Raw genomic sequence first — 15,457 nt, forward strand, 5'->3', positions numbered from 1 at the left:
CGTTAGGCGTCGGTAATCCCTCGTGCGTGTGCGTCGCGCCCGGTATGGGAGTGTCATGTGGTGTCTGTATAGGGTTTGTGGTGCACGGTGTCTCGTAGGGATATACATTGGTGGGTACGGGGTCAATAGTCACCACGGAGTGTTCAGGGTAGGGGCCCGGATCTCCTGCGGGCGCCAGGTCACAGATGGAGACTGTGTCCTCCCGCCCATCAGGTAAAACCACGTAGGCATACTGGGGGTTCGCATGAAGTAAGTGAACCCTCTCGACTATCGGGGAGTATTTATTGCTCCTCGCATGTTTCCGGAGCAGCACTGGCCCCGGGGACGTCAGCCAAGATGGTAGGGTGGTTCCAGTGGTCGATTTTCTGGGAAAAGAAAAGAGCCGCTCATGAGGGGTGGCTCCATTCTCCACGACACACGCAAGGATAGCAAGTCGGGTGGCCCCAAATACACACTTGTCCTTGTTATAGGTGAGGTTGAAAGATTTGGCCGCTTGGAGAAATTTTTGGAGGTTGTTGTCGTGATCCTGCTGGTCGTGACCGCAGATGGTGATGTTATCCAGATATGGGAACGTGGCTTTCAGTTGGCACTGGTCCACCATCCGGTCCATTGCCCTCTGAAAGACAGATACACCATTCGTGACACCAAAGGGGACGCGCAGGAATTGATAAAGCCTGCTGTCCGCCTCGAAGGCAGTGTAAGGGCGGTCCTCCTGGCAGATGGGGAGCTGATGGTAAGCGGAGTTTAGGTCTATGGTTGAGTACACCTTGTACTGTGCTATCTGATTGACCATATCCGCGATGCGGGGTAGAGTGTACGAGTCGAGCTGCGTGAACCTATTGATGGTCTGGCTATAGTCCACGACCATCCTATTCTTCTCCCCGTTCCGAACAACCACCACCTGCGCCAAGGACTTGTGCTTGCCTCAATGACCCCCTCCCTGAGCAGCCGCTGCACCTCCGACTTAGTGAAGGCTCTGTCCCCCGTGCTGTACCTCCTGCTTTTAGTTGTCACAGGTTTACAGTCCGGGGTCAGGTTGGCGAACAGCGGTGGGGGAGGGATCCTGAGGGTGGAGAGGCCGCAAGTGGTGTCGGTAGTGTGGCAGTTGGCATGATGTTGGGTGGGATGCGCGGGTCGGTGTGTGTGTGTGGTCAGTAGCGGGGTACGTGACATATCTCTACAAAACAGGGGATTTATGACAGTAATTGGCGGGAGGGGCCCATCATACTTCATTGTCACGGTTTTCAGGTGGCTCTGGAAGTCCAACCCCAACAGCACAGGGGCACACAGTTGACGCAAGACTAGTAACGTAAAGTCCCGATATTCTGTGCCCTGCACCACTAGTGTCGCTACACAACCCCCCCGGATGTCTGTTGTATGCGACCTGGAGGCCGTGGTGACCCTCCGACTTACCGGCCGTATCATGAGTCCACAATGCTGCACCGTGGCCGGGTGGATAAAACTCTCCGTGCTGCCTGTGTCAAACAGGCAGCTTGTCCTGTGCCCCTCCACCAGGATGTCCATCATTGACCTTGCGAGCTGGTGGGGAGCGCTTTGGTCGAGGGTCACGGAAGCCAGGGTGGGGTCGCTGTCTTGGTCCGGCATGGTGGAGTGCCCCGTGAGCACCCGTTGGTCGTAGGCGGTGGGAGGTGGCGCCGACCAAGATGGCCGCCCCCATATCTTTCACGTGGTGGTGGCGTGCAGGGAAGATGGCGGCAGGCAAGATGGCGACCCCCACGTCTCGCACGTGGTGGCAGTGTGCAGGGAAGATAGCGACCCCCACGTCTCGCACGCGGCGCTGCTCGATCCCGCTCGCGGTTTTGACTTACAGACCTTGGCGAAGTGGCCCTTCTTTCCGCAGCTGGAACAGGTAGCTTGCCGGGCCGGGCAGCGTTTCCGGGGGTGCTTCTCCAGTCCGCAGAAGTAGCACTTCGCGGACTCACGACTGGCGGCAGCCGAGGTCGATTCACCGGCAGGTTGCGGGGTCTGCGGCACCAACGAGGCCATCGGGGGATCGCGTGCTTGGAGAGCCTCGGAGTTATGCAGAGCGGCCTCCAACGTATCAGCCAGCTCGAGCGCCGAATTTAGGGTAAGATCGGCTTTATCCAGCAGCCGCTGGCGCACGTACACTGACCTGGTCCCCGTAACGAAGGCGTCCCTCACTAGGAGTTCTGCATGCTGCGACGCCGTCAGCTCCTGGCAATTGCAGACCCGCACGAGTGTCTATAGGGCCTGGACGAACTCAGCACTCGATTCCCTGGGGCGTTGTTGCCGTGTCGCTAAGCGATGCCGAACATAGACGCTGTTTATCGGCCGCAGGTATTGTCTTTTGAGTGCATTCATCACGCCGTCGTAGTTCGGCTGGTCTCTGATCAGCGAATAAACCCGTGGACTGACCCTGGAGAGTAGAACTCTGTGCTTCGCTACGGGGTCGGTCGCTTTAATCTCCTCTGGATACGCTTCGAAGCAGGCCAGCCAGAGTTCGAAAGCTTTTCCAGCGTCAGGCATTTGCGGATCGAGGTCTAATTTTTCTGGTCTCAGGGCCTGTTCCATGTTTTAAAATGTACAGCGAATAAAATTGAAGCACCTTCAATTACTCCAAAAGACTGAGGTTTGGTAAAATACTGAAAGGCTATTATTCGCTGTACAATACGACCTCCACAGTGAGTGTCTGCCCCCGGACTGAGGGGGAGGGGCAAGACGAACACCTTTATACAGGACTCTGTGGGAGGAGCCACAGGGGCAGTCAGCAGAAGGGTGTGTCCAGACAGGTTACCGAGTTACAACATATATACATGGTTTACCACAGCCAACTAAGTAACTGTAGTGTATTTTATAAATACCAAAGTGTACAGGTTATGAAGGGAGTGAATCCTTTTTGATGCATTGTCATAAATAGTGTTGGGCTTTATCAGGAATAAATTTGAAACTGCGGTCATCAAAGCTACCAAAGAATATCAAATCATATTCTCTAACTGGTGCTACATAGATGTTGAAAATGGGGTATCACCAGCCCTTAAAAAGCTCTTGTTCTGAATATTTATGTGGCTGATCCAGTTAAGGTTCTAGTCAATAGTGACCCCTAAAATATTCACAGTGTTGAACTTGGTGCTGATAATGCTTTAACCTTACATCATTGTAAGTGGTTACATTTTTCCCATGTTGGAGATGGTCTTTTCCTGCGTAAGTGTTATTTGCCATGTAAGATACGTTCTGCTTCATTCTCCAAAAAATGGTGAATAAAAATAGTTCTATTTATAATAAGTGAACTTATCACTTCAGGTTTCATGATAGAAGTCATGCAGAGGGCACGTGCCATCATAAGAGGCTGGACAAACTTGGGTCGCTTTCTCTGAAGCAACAGAGGCTGAGGGGAGATCTGATAGAGATTTATAAGATTATGAGAGGCAGAGTTAGAGTAGACAGGGAGTATCTTTTTCCCAGGGTAGAAATATATATTACCAGAGGGCACAATTTGAAGGTGAGAGGGGGCAGTTTCAAAGGGAAAGTGAGGGGCAACTTTTTTACCCAGACAGAAGTGATTGCCTGGAATGCGCTGACTGGTACAGAGTTAGAAGCAAATACTTTAGAAGCTTTTAAGGGATGTTTCAATAGGGACTTGAATATGAAGAAGATGGAGGGATATGGACATTGTGTAAGTAGGAGGGATTAGCTTTTTGGATCTTTTGACTTTTTTGAGCTGGTGCAACACAGCATTGTGGCCTGTTTCTGTGCCGAACCGTTCTATGTTCTAGGTTGAAGGACAGTGATTGACGAAACTACATCTTGCGGGTATTGTGACAGATATTGGTCTTATAAGTGTACAGAAACTAAGTTTATACTCGGACTTCTTTAGATCTTTGGATTTCTAGATGTGCCGCAAGGCCACTACGATCCTTTGCATTTAAGTCTGTAGATAGTAAATATCCATGTCCTTTCTCTCTCACCACACTATAAGTACAAAGATCAGAATGGCTAAAATGTGAAATGTGAAAGAACAGAAGGCTAATGTTGTAATGTAATTCATCAGTCATTGAAATCCAGCATCTTCAACATTACAGGTCAAATGCAATCATCTCCTCTGTCAACTTTCAAGCCCGACAAACCTATTCCATGGTAATTTGTTTCCTAATCACAGTTATGTGACAAGTGACCTAGCAGGAAGTAAGAAATGAAAGGGAATTAGAATATGGTAAGGGATAAAATGTTGAGTTAATGCTCTGCTTTATAATGTACATGTGGTCTATTCCACTGCTTTTTATTAGTTAATATTTATAGATCAATGGAAATGACAGCAGTGCATGATTGTCATAATTCACTTCCACCAGACATTTGCTGCATTTGTCCAGCTGAGTGTAAGTGCAGCATTCATTTCAAATGCCACTGGAGCTGAATGTACCCCACCAGCAATGCTGCTCTTTGGTGCCAACTTGACGTGTTCGCTTCTGTTTTCAAGATCCCCAATTGCTGGTAACCTTGAAGGTCTCACAGTGTGTGCAGTAAATGTCACAGAATCAAAAGGAAAATGATATACATGTTTCAGCAATATCTGAAAAGTACAGTATGAAGCAAAGGTCTTTAGCACACATAAAAAAATCTGTAAAACAACAATGCTTTCAAAAATAATGAAATGGAAAGTTCCTAAGTATCAAAAAAATTACTTAAAAAGCAGTAAACAGTAAAAAACTACATCAAATCAATATTTGGTATAACCATCTTCTGTCTTTAAAACTGCACCAATTCTCTTAAGTAGGCTGCCGTGCAGTTTTATAAGAAATTTGGCAGGTAGGTTATTCCAAGCAGCTTGGAGAACTTGCCACAGTTGATGCCGAGTGTAGGAGCACCACCAATCAGAGATATAATGAAACAAAAGGGCAGAAATGAAAATTCAGCTAGAATGCGTGAAGAGTGAACTGGTGTGGTGTGGGAGAATGAACTGGTGTAGGCCTGAAGATGTAGACAGGAGTGAAAGCAGCCATAAATAAGAATAGAAATGGTCAGAAGAAAATGATCAAAAACTATAATGTGAAGAATTAAAGACTTAAAAAAATATGCCTGAACTAGGAGCAAAGTGGCAGCAGAAATAAGAGAAAAATGCAACTGTTTGATATCTTAAAATCATGAATGATTATTAATAAACTAAAGGTACACTATCTCTGAAAAGATAAAAGAGAAGTTGACATTGCAGATAGCCACTCCTTGTTCTGATGTTCATTGTTTTATCACCTGAAAATTCAGACATATTTGCAGACGAGTAGACATTTTGTTTGTAGAATTTCTGACCTGATACAGTACAAGTAGGTATGGTTTATACAGCTTATCATGTACTGTATTTGGTAGTAGTATGGACTGTGGTGGTTTACTCAATAACATCATCATTATTATTATATGCAATGTCGTATGACATGGGCGATCATGGTTTCATGACCATGATTGCTCTTGGCAAATTTTTCTAGAGAAGTGGTTTGCCATTATCTTCTTCTGGGCAGTGACTTTACAAGACAGGTGGCTCCAGAAAACTCTTCAGAGATTCTCAGCCTGGCGTCAGTGGTCGTATAACCAGGACTTGTGAAATGCACCAACTGAACATACAACCATCCACCACATGCTCCCATCGCCTCACATGACCCTGATTGGGGGGCTAAGCAGGCGCAATACCTTGCCCAAGGGTAACCTGCAGGCTAGCTTTACACCTCCGTTGGTAGAGACGTAGTTCCACCCTGCCACACTGTTTTCGATATATACAACAAAAACATCTGACAGCATTAGATATTCGGATCTTCTTTAATGCTCAATTCCCCAACCTTTCAAGAATTTAAAAAGAAATTTCAATGTGCCTCCATTTTAAATGACTTGTAATTACGTCTCCTCATTTGCAAATTTCACAGTAGTGAGGACATCTCAACATTTGTCCTGCATACCTCCTCAGAATATGTCTCACAGATCATCCCTACTTCTACTGAACACTAAGGAATAGAAGCCCAAGCTGTTTAATTTCTTTTGAGAGGACAATCCTCTCATCCCAAAAATTAGTCTGAGGGGCTATTTTGAACTGCCTCCCCTTCATTTATGCCCTTCTTAGGAAAGGAAACCAAAATTGGGAACAATCCTTCAGACTTGGCCTCACTAAAAACTTACACACTTCTAAAAAAATGTCCCTAATTGTAAAATCAACCACTTGGCAATGAAAGCTAATATACTATTTACGTTCTGCATTACTTGCTGTACCTGCCTACAAACATCTGTGATTCATGGACATAGACATAGACATAGAATAGTACAGCACAGTACAGGCCCTTTGGCCCACAATGTTGTGCCGACCCTCAAACCCTGCCTCCCATATAAGCCCCCACCTTAAATTCCTCCATATACCTGTCTAGTAGTCTCTTAAACTTCACTAGTGTGTCTGCCTCCATCACTGACTCAGGCAGTGCGTTCCATGCACCAACCACTCTCTGAGTAAAAAACCTTCCTCTAATATCCCCCCTGAACTTCCCACCCCTTACCTTAAAGCCATGTCCTCTTGTATTGAGCAGTGGTGCCCTGGGAAAGAGGCGCTGGCTATCCACTCTATCTATTCCTCTTATTATCTTGTACACCTCTATCATGTCTCCTCTCATCCTTCTTCTCTCCAAAGAGTAAAGCCCTAACTCCCTTAATCTCTGATCATAATGCATACTTTCTAAACCAGGCAGCATCCATGAACACCAAAGTTCCTCTGCAAAGGAAAAATAAATAGCAGATCTTCATGCATTGAACATGACAGAGACTGGTATAAAATATTGCTACTTAGTTTAAAAAATTGACATACTTTTGCTGAAACTGGTCGGAGAGGAAAATTACTGGATTATCTATATGGGTTCTCAAATGCAACACACACAAACTGCTGGAATAACTCAACAGGTCAGACAGCAACTATGGAAATGAATGAACAGTCAACATTTCGGGCTGAAACCTCTTATCAGCACTGGAAAGGAAGGAGGAAGAAGCCAGACTAAGAAGGTTTGGGGAGAGGAAGGTACACAACAAGAAGCTCATAGGTGAGGCCACATGGGTGGGGGAGGGATGATGAAGTAAGAAGCTAGGAGACGATTGGTGGAAAAGGTGGGGGGCTGACGAAGAAGATATCGGATAGGAGAAGAAAGTAGACCATGGGAGAAGGGGAAGGAGGAGGGCCACCAGGAGGCGATAGGGAATTGAGAAAAAGAGAAGAGATAAAAGGTGGGCCAGAGTAGGGATTTACAGAAGAGCGAAAGGGGAGGGAGAAAAATTTCTGGAAGTTGAAGAAATTGATTTTCATGCAATCAGGTTGGAGGCTACCCAAATGGAATATGACGTGTTGCTCCTTCAACCTGACAGTGGCTTATCTTGGTGTCAAATTACTGGAGAAACTCTTGAGAAATGAAATAGATCAAAATGGAAGAGTGGAATATAATTAGAAGAAAAATAGTAAGAAAGTGACAGAGACAGTTTTGATCTGAGAAGGGCTTCAGGGAAAGTCAGATGGAGTCTCTATGCTTTCCATCCTGAATATTTCTGTAAACCTGCATGAATAATTAGAGTTCAGACTGGGTGAAAACAGACAGCAGAATGAGCCTTAAGTCATAGGTTAAAAACATATTAATTGGCAGCCTCTGTCTTCAAATCAACATTGCAACCAACCTGCAGAAAAGTCTCAGCCTGAAATGTCGACTGTATTCTTCTCCATAGGTGCTGCATGACTTGTGGAGTTCCTTCAGCGTTTTGTCTGTGTTGTTTTGGATTTCCAGCATTTGCAGAATTTCTCATGTTTATTATTTGCAACCAAACTATTTCTTTTCCTTTCAGATTCAAGATTGTTTAACGACACAAAGGAGAACAAAACAATTGTTACTCTGGATCTCATGCAGCACAAAAAAAGAAACACAATAAGAAAATGAACATAATAATTTTTAAAATTACAATAAATATAAATACATATGATAGATCATTTACAGATTGATTGTATGTCCATAAAGTGATGCTGGACACAGGAGTGACAGGAAGTGATAAAGTAGTGATGATTGGAAGTGTGTAGGGGGTGTTTAGTAGAGATAGGTGGAAGTTTTAGGAAATGTGAATTAATTCTCTTGATGTTATTGGAAGTAAGCCAAGAAAACTATGTGGAGGCCAATCAAACAGATTTTTTTTTTAGCACCCTTTTGGTTTGAAAATTCTAAATTTGGGGAAAAAAGGGCTATGTTGATGGGGTTTAACAACATGAGACAGGATGTTATATCATATAATGTCTAAGACTTTGTTCAGTGGGGCAGCATAAATGCAAAAAAGACACTGTTATTGGAAAACCAACAAGTTTTTAGAAACATATATTCTAAAAGGCTGCAAGCTCCCTTATCTCTCTGAAAGTGGTTTAATATTAAGATTTAGAACAAACCTTTTCCTGTGTTTGAAACAAAATTCACATTTCTCTCTGTTAGTCTTCCCTGAAGCAGTTTTTTTCAACAAAGCTACTCAGAGGTGACAAAGCAAAAGTGCATAAAGACAGAATTTGTCTTTGGTTGTATATTTCCATGTTTGAGTAGTTGTCTGATTATAGCTTCTGAAAGTTAAAAATATAGGTAATGCTGTAAATTTGAGACAAAACCAGAAAATACTATATATATATATTCCACGTGGCCTAATCAAGTGGCCACTGAGTGTATACATGAAGGAAGATCTCGGCCCGAATGTCGACTGTTCATTCACTTCCATGAATGCTGCCTGACCTGCTGAGTCCCTCCAGCGTTTTGTGTGTGTTGCTTTGGATTTCCAGTACCTTTCTTGTGTCACTGAGTGTATATGTTAGGTAGTCTTTTTTCTCTGCCTGGAAATGTCAAGTACCACAGGGTATATTTTCAGGGTGAGAGGGAGGCTGTTTATAGGAGAATTATAAGGGAAAGTTTTATTTTGCACAGAGAGTGGCAGGTGCACTGCCAGAAGTAGTAGAATCAGATACAAAAGCAGCTTTTAAGATGCATTTAATTAGATGATGAACAGGCAGGGAATGGAAGGATATAGATCTTGTGCAGACAGATGGGATAAATTTGATTGGTATCAGGGTTAGCACAGGCATTGTGGGCTGAAGGGTCTATTACTCTGCTGGATTGTTCTATGTTCGATGTTCACACATGCCTCCACACAGTAGACCAGCACAGTAGCACTGCAGTTAGTGCAATGCTTTACAGCATGGCACTGTGAACTTAGGCTTCAATTCCCACTACTGCTGTAAGGAGTTTGTACATTCTCCATGTCAGCACATGTGTTTCCTCTAGGTGCTCCAGTGTCCTCCCACATTCCAAGGACCTAGGAGTAGGTTTAGTAAGTTGTGGGCATACTATGTTGACGTTGGAAGCGTGGCGACACTTTAATATCCCAATGCAAGCAATGCATTTCACTGTCTGCTTTGATGTAACAACTAAAGCTAATCTTTCTTTAGGAAGAAGTACAGTCGACATTTTGGGCCGAGACCCTTCATCAGGACTAACTGAAAGAAGAGATAGTAAGAGATTAGAAAGTGAGAGGGGGAGGGGGAGATCCGAAATAATAGGAGGAGACAGGGAGGGGAGGGATGGATCTAAGAGCTGGACAGTTGATTGGCAAAAGGGATACAAGGCTGGAGAGGGGGGAGGATTATGGGACGGGAGGCCTAGGAAGAAAGAAAGAGGGAGGAGAGCCCAGAGGAAGATGGAGAGGAGGCAAGGAGTGATTGTGAGAGGGACAGAGAGAGAAAAAAGAGAGAGGAAAAAAAAGGGGGGGGGAGAGAGAACAATATATAAATCAATCAACCAATAAATAAATAAATAAATAAGGGATAGGATGAGAAGGGGAGGAGGGGCATTAACGGAAGTATGAGAAATCAAAGTTCATGCCATCAGGTTGGAGGCTACCCAGATGGAATATAAGGTGTTGTTCCTCCAACCTGAGTGTGGCTTTGTCTTGACAGTAAAGGAGGCCATGGGTTGACATATCAGAATGGGAATGGGACGTGGAATTAAAATGTGTAGCCACTGAGAGATCCTGCTTTCTCTGGCGTAGGTGTTCAGCGAAACGTTCTCCCAGTCTGCGTCGGGTCTCACCAATGTATAGAAGGCCACACCGGGAGCACCGGACGCAGTATACCGGACACCAGAGAAAGCAGGATCTCCCAGTGGCCACATATTTTAATTCCACGTCCCATTCCCATTCTGATATGTCAATCCATGGCTTCCTCTGCTGTCAGGATAAAGCCACACTCAGGTTGGAGGAACAACACCTTATATTCTGTCTGGGTAGCCTCCAACTTGATGGCATGAACACTGACTTCTCTTACTTCTGTTAATGCCCCTCCTCCCCTTCTTACCCCATCCCTTATTTATTTATTTAATATTTCCCCCTTTTTCTTTTTTTCCCTATCTTTTTTCTCTCTCTGTCCCTCTCACAATCACTCCTTGCCTGCTCTCCATCTTCCTCTGGGTTCCCTTCCCCCTTTCTTTCTCCCTAGGCCTCCCATCCCATGATCCTCCCCCTTCTCCAGCTCTGTACCCCTTTTGCCAATCAATCTTCCAGCTCTTAGCTTCATCCTTTACCCTCCTGTCTTCTCCTATCATTTTAGATCTCTCCCCCCCAAAAAAAAACTTTCTATCTCTTCTTTCAGTTAGTCCTGATGAAGGATCTCAGCTGGAAACGTTGGCTGTATTTCTTCCTATGGATGCTGCCTGTCCTGCTGCGTTCCACCAACATTTTGTGCATGTTGCTTGAATTTCCAGCATCTGCAGATTTTTTCGTGTTTGCTAATCTTTCTTTACCCTAATTAAATCAGCATACAAAAAGACAAGCTTACCTCAAATTGTTATCATGAGTCCAATTAGCAGCTACCTAATAAATTATCTCCTCATTTCCCTCACCACATGGTGTGTTGATTGAATTGGAGCAGAATTCTTGTGCAAAAGTCCAAAACTTGAGCTGATGCAACCAGTTGTAATATCATTACCTGAACTTGCTTTCAAATGATTCCAATGGAACAAAATCTGTCCCTGAAATAATTTGTTTAAACATAACTAAATAAAAATTGTTTAGAATTCAAGATACTAAATTGTAGTGTCCTAGTAACTTATAGGATAGAGGATTGTCACTTAATCAATCATGCCCACGGTTACTTAAAAGACACACACACAACTTGATTTCACTTTCCAGCTATTAGTCCATAGCTTAAGAGGCATTTTAGCATCAAGTGGATTTAATATGACTGGGAAATGAGATTAACTTGGGGTTGTGTGTCTTTTTTGGAACTAGACACCAAGTTCATTTAAATACAATGAAAATTTCTGTGTTTCATCCTTTCAAGCGTCACTTCAGTTCCCTGTCACCTTCTTGGTGAACAGAACTTCTCAAATCTCTGCTGTTTTTCCTCTACCATTGGTTTTATCCTGTAATTATTTTTCGGGTAAAAGAGAACAGACTGTGAAAGTACCAAAGATAGATAGATAGATAGATAGATAGATAGATAGATAAATAGATAAATAGATAGATAAATAAATAAATAAATAAATAAATAAATAAACAGACAAACAAACAAACAAACAAGCAAGCAAGCAATAAATATCGAGAACTTGAGATGAAGAGTCCTTGAAAGTGAGTCTATAAGTTGTGGGAACAGAAAATAGAAGTTGAGTGAAGTTGTTCCCTCAGGTTGAAGAGTCATATGGTTGACGTGTAACAACTGTTCCTGAACCTGGTGGTGAGGGTGCTGAGGCTCCTGTATCTTCTTCCTGATGGCAGCAGCAAGAAGACAGCATGACTTGGGTGATGGAGATCGCCACCTCTCCGCCCACCCGCCCCTGGCATTCCTTCTCTGCCACCTGTCCCACAAAACTCCCATGGCACTGTGCCTAAGACTTTTGCGCAGTACTGTAATTTATTATTAATAATGGAATAATACGACAAAGATCAGAATCAGAATCGGGTTTTTTTATCAATGACATATGTCATGAAATTAGTTGTTTTGTCGTAGCTGTTCAGTATGATACATAGAAATGTAATACAAGTTACAATAAAAATAATGTAAGTAAAAAGAGCAAAAGGGGAATAGTAAGGAAGCATTCACAGGTTCATGGACTGTCCAGAAACCTGATAGCGGATATGAAGAAGCAGTTCCTAAAACACTAAATGTGTGTCTTCAGGGCCCTGTACCTGAGTAGGAGAAGATGGTGGCACGATGCAGCGCGCACGGCCTCTCCGGTGATGAATATCGGTAATCTGTCAAGTAGAAGGCCGTGCACAATTCTGATTTGATGGAGGCAGACGTGAGAGCACCGAGGAACATCTGTCGAAACTTCTGAAATGCCTGCTTCGCTGCCGCTGCTACTGTGTGATCCAAAATCTCCGGAGGGGAAGGCCCCGAATTCTTGGCTTTGCCTGTTGCTTGGCAGCCGGGGCCGGGGTCGAAACGCTCGGCAGAGATGGTGCTCGGTGTTCAGTGTTGGAGGGCTGGTCAGAGGCTCGAAGGTTTCAGACGGACTCAGAGTCGGACTGCGGTTGGGTGCTTCCAGGATGCTGCGTCGGCAAGTTTGTGGAGCTGAAAGCACATGGCAGCTTCTACCGTCTGCGTGAGATGTTGGGGCTATCGGGACTTTGAGACTTTTTTTTACCGTGCCCATGGTCTGCTCTTATCAAATTACGATATTGCTTTGCACTGTTGTAACTATATGTTATAATTATGTGTTTTTTGTCAGTTTTAGTCTTGGTTTGTGTTGTGTTTCTGTGATATCATACCGGAGGAACATTGTATCATTTTTAATGCATGCATTTCTACATGACAATAAACGAAGACCGAGCGTCCTCATAATCTAATCCTTTCTAATGGTAATAATGAGGAACAGGCATGTCCTGGATGGTGAGGGCTCTTAATGACGGATGCAAACTTCCTGAGACACCACCTTTTGAAGATGTCCTCAATGGTGAGGAGGGTTGTGCCTGTGATGGAGTTGGCTGAGGATACCACTTCTTATGATTCTTTGTGTTGGAGCCTCAATAGCAGACGGGGATGCAACCAGTCAGGATGCTCTCCATTCTGTGGAAATTTGCCACACCAAAAAAATTACGGATTGAAAATTACAGTGCTGGTAGACAAGTGAAGGATTGCACAACTCTGGAACAAGCCTCTGAGATAAATCGTCTGGGAGCTTGTCAAACAGCTGTATTTATCTTATTCGTCATGGTGAGAAAAGTGGAACTTTGAACTGCGCTTATAATGAAGGCACACAGTAACAAGTACTAAGTGTGAAATCATCTTTCGCAGACAATAATAATGGCAATGCAGTGATGAAGAAAACTGTCATCCTAGAGATTTTAATCAAGGCAAACATAAAATAGAACTTAACCTGTTTTAGTGAAAATACAGTTTGAAGACCACTGACACTATCATGTCCCAATAGTGACATCTGGCTTCCTTCTTCAGTCTGGACCACATCAACTGATCAGAAGCAGACGAGTTATGATTGTTCAATACTGTTTGCTGTTATTATCGGAAGGAAGGAGAAGCTTTAGCAGAGGAGTTTTACCATGATTAGAGAGTATGTTTTATGGGGACAGGTTGAGTGAGTTAGGGCTTTTCTCTTTGGAGCAAAGGAGGATGAGACTTGCTGGAGGTGTACAAGATGAAAAGAGGTATAGATCAAGTGGATATCCAGAGTATTTTTCCCAAGGCGGAAATTGCTAATATAAGGGTTATAATTTTAAGGTGATTGGGGGATGTATAGTGGGATGTCAGAGGTAATTTTTTTTACACAGAGAAGGCATGGAATGCACTGCCAAGAGTGGTGGTAGAGGCCAATACATTAGGGACATTTAAGTAATCCTTAGAACATGGTCAGTAGAAAAATTATAACCCTTATATTAGCAATTAGAGTTGCATGTAGGAGGGAAGGGTTGGATTGTTTTTAGACATAGGTTATAAGATCAGTACAACATTGTGGGCTGAAGGGCCTACTGTGCTGTCATGTTCTGTGTCCTTTCTTCTTATTTGTATTACCAAAATATCATAAGACTATAAGACATAGGAGCAGAATTAGGCCATTTGGCCCATCAAGTCTGCTCTGCCATTCTATCATGTCTCGACCCCATTCCCCAGCCTTCTGCCTGTAATCGTTGACACATGACAAATCAAAAACCTATCAACCTCTGCTTTAAATATCCACAATGACTTGGCCTCCAGATTGTTCTAAAGGGACATCCTTCTTTTCTAAGTCTGTGCCCTCTGATCCTAGTTTCCTCCACCACAGGGAACATCCTCTCCATGTCCATCCCATCTACGTCTTTCAATGTTCCATAGATTTCAATCATTCTTCTAAACTCCAGCAAACACAGGCGCAGAGCCATCATATGCTCCTCATACATTAACCCTTTCATTCACTGGATCATTCTCATGAATCTTTTCTGGACCTTCTCCATTGCCAGAACATCCTTTCTCAAAAAAGGGGCTCCAATTGCTCACCTCATTCCAAGTGCAAATTACAATTTTCAAACAACCAATGTGTCATCCATTGCCTATTGTTCAAACTTCAACAAAGTTAGAAGTGGATGTGTTTGAGGAAGGTTAAATTCCTGTTTAAGATTTTTAACTTCTGGCTCAGCCCTAACCTAGCTATTTTGTGGAGTTAGGATGCAACGCAGAGCAGCACACACTAAATTCTGGAGGAACTCAGCATCAGGTAGCATCAATGGAGATGAATAAATAGTCGATGTTTCGCACCAAGACCATTCATTCAAGATGTAACTTAGATACGTTGATTTATTTTTATGATATACAGTAAGTCAGATGCAAACTGAGCTGCTGCGGTGATTAGAGGCAGATTTATTTCCCTTTGCTATTCACTGGGATTTATTTACTTAGTGCTTTCATTTCAAAGATATAGTGTAGATATTTACCAAAGGCATGCTTACTATTGCGAGAAGCAACCATGGAGTTTGGGGAGGATGATTAATTATTTACTGAACACTGTCCAGTTCTATAATCATCTCAGGCTAAAAGTTAAGAAAAGCATCCTTCAAAGGCATGAGCATCGTTGATATCAGACAGACATTAATAAGTCGTACAAGTAAGAACCTGTGCTTGACTTTAGTTTGAATTGGTAACTTGATATATTTACATACTATTGTCAGAAGTACTGAGTTACTGTGAAATGCTCATCTGGTATACTCTCCTTCCAAGTGTCATTACACAGTGCACACGGTAGAACAACGTAAAACAATACAGCATGCAGAATAAAGTTTAACAGATGCAGAGAAAGTTCAGTACAGGGAGAAAATCAGATGCAAAATCATAACGTGGTGCGGAGATACATTTTAGAAAGCACTGGGACACATCATCAGTGATGCCACCTGGGGACATCTGGTGATTCAGGCTGTTCAATATCAGACACTCTTTCCCAGGTGACCCAGCCAGTGCTGCTCAGGCTCTGGC

This window comes from Mobula birostris, chromosome 3 (genome assembly GCF_030028105.1).
Source record: "Mobula birostris isolate sMobBir1 chromosome 3, sMobBir1.hap1, whole genome shotgun sequence".
NCBI classification, from domain to species: domain Eukaryota; kingdom Metazoa; phylum Chordata; class Chondrichthyes; order Myliobatiformes; family Myliobatidae; genus Mobula; species Mobula birostris.